This window comes from Colossoma macropomum, unplaced genomic scaffold (assembly GCF_904425465.1).
Source record: "Colossoma macropomum unplaced genomic scaffold, Colossoma_macropomum, whole genome shotgun sequence".
NCBI lineage: Eukaryota > Metazoa > Chordata > Actinopteri > Characiformes > Serrasalmidae > Colossoma > Colossoma macropomum.
Genome location: NW_023494806.1, coordinates 30,465,200 through 30,472,064, shown reverse-complemented (window position 1 = coordinate 30,472,064; position 6,865 = coordinate 30,465,200).

Sequence of the window (6,865 nt, the reverse complement as noted above, 5' to 3'; positions counted from 1 at the left end):
ATCCCTGGCCAATAACATCTCTACCTTACTAATGGCCATGATGGTCATGCAGTTGTCACAGCACCTCTTCCTGCAGGCATTCTGGGAGTAGAAGTTGCAAAGCTTCCTCTCCATCATCTGGCTTCAGAATTTTATGATAAAAAAAACCTATTACTTACAACAATCCTATCCCACTGACACAGGAAGCCTTGGGTTTAGGCTGGCAATTCCTCATTTTTATTTACACAGCCTGGCCAATAACAGATAACATAATGAAATGCAGACAACTGGGCAACCCATCGCTGCTCTGTGGCACCTAACTTGGCTGTATCCAAATGGCTCAAGGGTTTGTTATCTGTCCAGACAATACGCTTCTGACCCCAAAGATAATCACAAAACTTTCCTGTCATGGCCCACTTCAAGCCCAAGAACTCCAGTTTTATTGAGCTGTACAACTTCTAGGGTTGAGACTGCGGCTCACATAAGCAATGGGATGCACTTGACCATCCTGCTCCTGAGAGAGCACGGCTCCCAAGCCCTGGTGACTGGCATCAACCTCTAAAATAAATGGAAGGGAAAAGTTAAGGCTAGTGTGGGAGCATTCACAAGCTTCAATTTCAGCTCCTGAAAACTGCGCTTGCATTGTTCCGACCAGATTTCTGACAGACGAGGCCCACGGCCTTTCTGAATCTTTGACCCACCCACCTCTGCTACTAGGTGATGCAAAGGGCCAGCCATCTTTGAAAACCCTTGAATAAAACACCGATAATCACTGGCGAAGCCAAGAAATGAACGCTGCTCAGAGACTGAGGATGGACGGAGCCAATTAGCCACAGCAGACACTTTGTCAGGATCTGTAGACACCCCATAATTGGACACCAGGTGACCCAGGTCCCGAACGTTGGAAGAAAAAGCATTACTCTAACTTTGCTTTCAAACCTTTTTGTTGTAACTGATTTAATACAAGCTCCAAATGGGTCAAATGCTGATCTATGTCAGAAGAAAACACAATGATGTCATCAAGATACAACAACAAGGACTTGCAGTGCTCTCCATGAGTCTCTGGAATGTACTAGGGGCATTACATAATCCAAAGGACATCTCATTAAATTCAAATAACTCACAAGGAGTGCAAAAAGCTGTCTTTGGAAGATCACCATCAGTAACAGGAATCTGATTGTACCCACTGGCTAAGTGCATAGTTGTAAACCACTGAGCCCCTGATAAGGCATCTAAGGTCTCCTCAATTCTTGGCAGCGGGAATGCATTCTTCCTAGTTTTGTTGTTAAGCTGACAGTAGTCAACACACATATGGAGGCTTCCATCTTTCTTCTTGACCAATACAATGGGAGAAGCATAAGGTCTACAACTTTCCCAGATAACCTGACTATCAAGTAGCTGTCGAATATGAGCCTTTACCGTGTCATAGTCAGATGGGGGAATACGTCTGTACCTCTGTCGTACTGGTGCATCGTCTAACAAGGGAATGTCATGGGAAATTAAATCGGTACAACCAAGATCACCTTTGAATGAAGAGAACACTGAAGAGTACACAGGAGAGACTTTACCTTCTCTTGGTCTGCTTGAGGGAGAATAGACAGATCTAAAACCTCAATCCATAGAGGGTTCACTCACCTCTTCCATAACTCCAGCAGGTAAACTCATGACTTGTAACCTGGTTAGCAATCCTAAAGGACAATGTGGAGGCAAAGCAACACGTGTTTACCACTGGCACATACACTGTTCCTATGACTACCCTGACCAAAGATGTAGCAACCATCAGGCCATCAGGTAAAGCACCCAAAGTATCAGATGGTTCAATTAATACCCCAGTGGTGCACTCACTGAACTGACTGGAACATGTAGCTGCAATCATCTTAAAAGTACCTGCTGGTATATAAGTAGGCCTGCGCCCCTAACTTTAGCTACCCCTGTTGCTAATGTAGAGGGCCTGTGAGAAGCCTGGTGGCAATATTGCAAGGCTTGTTGCCAAGGTGGTAATGCATGTACTACTCGTGGGAGATCAAACAATGCGGGACCATGCTGGCAGAAGAGTTCCTGATAACACTTACAAATTACGTTCATACCCAACACACCAGGAACTACTGGTGATGTGCTAGGAATGGACTTACCAAGTAACTCAACATAGCCCACATAAGGTATCTCCAACCCATTAGCTGCATGAAGCTGCAGCCACTGGCAAGAATGCAATTCACCCTGAATATGTTGATGAAAGAAACTTTAAGCTAGGCTCTGCACACTGGAGGGAGCTAGTTTTCTGCAGCTGGAGAGTTGGGGGCAATGCGCTGGAACCCACTCATTATCACAGTCTCTAGCATAATGTCCTTGTTTTTGGCATCGCCTACAAATTACATTAGGCCGACTCGGTCCAGTAGGACGAGGGGAAGCATATAATTTGGCAATGCTCTGTGTTAACTGGTTGATCTGTTCCTGCTGTTCAAATTTGCCTTTAAGTCTGCCATCTCAGAAGATTTAGTATTAGCTACAGAATTCTGGGGCCCATATGACTCCCTGGACAGCTGCAGCGCACACATGTAGGGGACAGAATAACTCCTACCTCTTCCATTGTCATCTGGCCCACCCTCTCACTTCCAGTGCATGGTCGCTGCCTGAACCTGCAACATGGAAAGCCTGTCTGACAGACCAATTGCTTCAGTTCCCAGAGCAGAGTCTTGAACATTTTCTACAAACTGATCACGAACCAGTACATCTGCATTAGGTACTATATAAGGTGCACAGTGTTTTGTTATGTCCATAAGCACTAAAAAGGCATGGGAATACTCCTGCAAAGATTCCCCTTCAAGGTGCTTATGGCCAAAAAAGCTCTCCTGCAATGCATTGTTTAAAAGCATATATAAAATGATGAAAATAATTATTTTTTATATATGTATATATATATATATATATATATATATATATGTATAATGATGAAAATATTTTGATATATTCAAGCAGCACTGAGACCCTACAGAGAGAAAGTCTTGTCGCTGGAAAGCCGTGTCGCTTTTAAACACTGTAAAGCAGAAATGCCCTAAACCTGTTAATTAAACCCAACAAACAGAGATGCAGGGAAACATTCCTAAGGTCAGCACCATTAGACAAGGAAGAGCCCCTATCAAAGCTTGAAACCTCAGCAGATTCTCCAATGCTATCAGCTATTGCCACACTGCACATTCAGGAACCAGCTCTGCAGTGATGATTGTCTGAGGTTGATGGTGTAAAGCAGAAGGACACATTGCTTAATAAGTAGGTTTACAGGGGAGTCTTGTATTAACATAAGAGATATAAGTTCTGCTAGTTTTTTCCAGCTGCGGTCAGGTTAACAGTAATAAAGCTAGGGCATTCTATACCTTGGTGAGGACATGTGTTAATGTATTAATTTGTTAGAAATGAAAGCATTAAAGTAAACATACTTTATTACAAATGAACTCGAGTTAAATAAAAAACACTGAGCGAGGGGGCAGTTAGCAGCAGAGGATGAAGCAGTGATGCCACTGAGGAGGAGCTGATTACATCACAACACAGAACACCCAGTTCAACATCCAGTTCAACTCTAAATATTTTTTTTTTATTGTTTAATATTTGAAATCATTTTATACTGGATCTACATACCCAATCCCAAAAACAGTGGGGATAGAAGGTAAAATACAAATGTTAATGTACAGAAAAATATGCCTTTAATTTACCTGATTGAAATATTTACATGATTTCCTCATAAAGGAAGAAAATATAGAAAATAACATAGTATAAAATAAAGCTCTCATTTGTGTTTTCAACTTAATTTTCAGCAGTAAATTCATACATTTTAATATAGCAAAGAAGAACCTTATTAACTGCTGTTTTATTTTTGTCCTTTTGGCACTACAATAAATTCAGTGGGTCTAACTTGGCCACCCCATTGTGAAAGCTCTGGGCAATGTACTGAATGAAGGAATGCATCTATTGTTCCACCAGTCACTGTACACTATGTGGCCAAAAGCTTATGCACACCGCTTATGTTACCATAATACAAGTAAACTAGCAACACCCTTACAACCAAATGGAATAGCATAGTGACAAATTAGCAACCACCTTGGATACTAGGGCAACTACTACCAACTCCCTAGCAACCAACTAAAACACTGCAGTAACCACTTAACACTCTAGCAACCACCTGAAATAGTATAGCAACCACCTTGGATATAACTGCTTAACCACATCCTCCTGCTTAGCAACCAGCTGGAGTACCATAGCAACTGCCTAGCAACACTACCGCAACCAACTTGAACACTACATCAACCACCCTATCAACCACTGAGCATCATCCAATCGATGTAAATAACACTTGATAACAACAATATAGCATCAGAAACCCAGAGCAGCCTACAACTGCTGTAACTTTTGAGGTCCAGGTCTTTTCAGAACAGGTCTTTTTGATGACCTTTTCTTCTCAGAGGAGTAAATGAGTGAACAGCACATCATACCACGAATGGATTGAAGTGTTGTTTGTTTTATGCTCCTCACAGTTGCATTGCTGAGATAGCATAGCAACTATGTTTCATTAGGAAAAATATATTTACTTGCTGTAGCAAGTATTTAAACTGCTGTAGTAAATAAAATGTTATAAAATATTGCTGTAGTTTTGCTTTTCTATTCCCCTTTTTTTTATCCAGCTTATTATTCATTACCTATATGGGCTGCAACAATGCAAAGATGCGGAGTTAAGTTAATAGTGTGTATTAAAAATTTGGACTCGCTGGTGCGTCCTGACCATGGATCCCAGGATCAGGTTAATCTACCCCTGCATGGCACGTATCTAGCTTCATGCTTGTTCATTTTTCAGCAGAAACGGCTGTGTGGTTTTAACTTGTTAAACTCTTACAACTAAACTGAGCACAGAGAGGAACTGAATGTTAAGACATTTTCCTGATAGATAAAGTTTGCCCCTCATCATATGCCACAAAACCATCAGCTCTGCAGCTCTGAACTGAAGCAGCCATTGACAAGTGAGACATTTTCATTCATATACAAACCAAATATTTTTATGCTGGTTTTATTTTGCTTTTTTTGCTTTAAATTGCCATTGTGTATAAAATGTGCTGTATAAAAAGACTTGCCTTGCATTGCCTATATGATGCCCAACGGCCAATGAGAATAGTAGCATACAAAATTATCCTTTGACAACAAACAGAATACAGTTACATGTTTATATTGTGTCTCTCTATTAGGGGAGATAGACAGGACATCAGCTTCTCAGTTTATCTCTGCACAGTGAAGTTTGACTTGGTTCACTTGATTCAGTCATGAGAGTTCAACAGTACAGCATCTAAATTTCAGTGTATGTTGCAGCAATGCTGCAAAATTCAGATTAGATACTTCATGGGAATAGACAGTCTTGCAAAAGTCAGAGTGCCCCTGGTCTAAGGACATTCTTTGATCATTTTGTAAGTGAAAATAACACATTCTCTACAGATAACACATTTCTGCACATTTGAATACGCAATTACTGTTTATGTGCTGAATTGAACATGTTGGGGAAAACATGTAAAATTTGAACTGTTCAAAACATATAGCACATTTTATATTTTTTCCTATAGTAAAAATTCAACACATACATAAAAACTTGAACAAAAGAAGCCATATGTAATTTTACTTACTTTCTTGCTCTCTTAAATGTTCTTACATGCACTGCTCCTTTCTCATCAGTACTCAACCGAAATACACTTGTTTGTTTGTGTGTAATGGACAGAATCAAGAGGCATCATGAATTCAACCCCAACTGCAGAAACAGTTCAGACATCAAGTTCATCATCTTGCAGGGATGCAATGTGTATTTTGTATGTAGTAGCAGAAGTTATTATCTGTGCCCTGGGTGTTGCTGGAAATAATGTTTCCTGTGTGGGCTCAGAACAAGCGCACTGTAAGAAAGGCCTCTGTGATAGTTGTGCTAGCTTGGATCATTGCAGCAGCACTTAGCACACCATCGCTTGTTTTCCGAGACATTCGTCACAAGCAGCAAACATTGTGCATTGACAGATACATTCATAAGAAAAATCATATTGCCACTACAACATGCCAATTTGTTTTTTTATTCGTGATCCCATTCCTGATTATTTTCATCTGTTATGTTGTCATCATAAGAAAGCTATCCAACCAGAGGGCGAGGTCCAAAAAGCCCTTCAAGATCATGACTGTGCTGATTGTTACTTTCTTGATCTGCTGGCTACCATATCACATTGTTCTTCTGATTAAATTACATGAGAAAATATGATTTATCGATAATCATAGAAGGATTCAGCCATATTCTTGCCAGTGCCAACAGCTGTCTGAACCCATTTCTTTATGCATTCATGGGGAAAGATGTTAAAGAGCAATGTTTCACCCTTCGGTCAAAAATTGAGAATGCAGTCAAGGAGGAAGAGGACCAGAACACCGTCCAAGGGACAGCTATTACCACCTCCGGGGAAAGCCAACATTCAACCAGTATTTAAAGTTTTCACTGTGTATCAAAAAAAGACATCTTAACTCGTAATTTACACCAAAAAATATGAGTCCAGACAATTTTTCTTGCAAAAACACATAATTTCAAAACCATTGTCATTACTGAATACTCAAAAAAAATGCTTTTTTTTCTGAATATTCCACAATTCGGTGGGGAGCTCTGCCAGATCTGAATGCTGCATGGCAGTTACAGTGCAATGAAATTTGCTCTGCTGTGTAGTGAAAAATTCAGCAGATTCATAAATAATTGAACTTCCTCTTGAGGAAGAAAAGGGAATCAGCATATCTCTCTCTCTCTCTCTCTCTCTTCTTTAAATTCATGTCTTTAACATAAAGTTTTATAGCTCTAAGATTAGTTGCTAATGTAGATGGCATGCTGTTGACC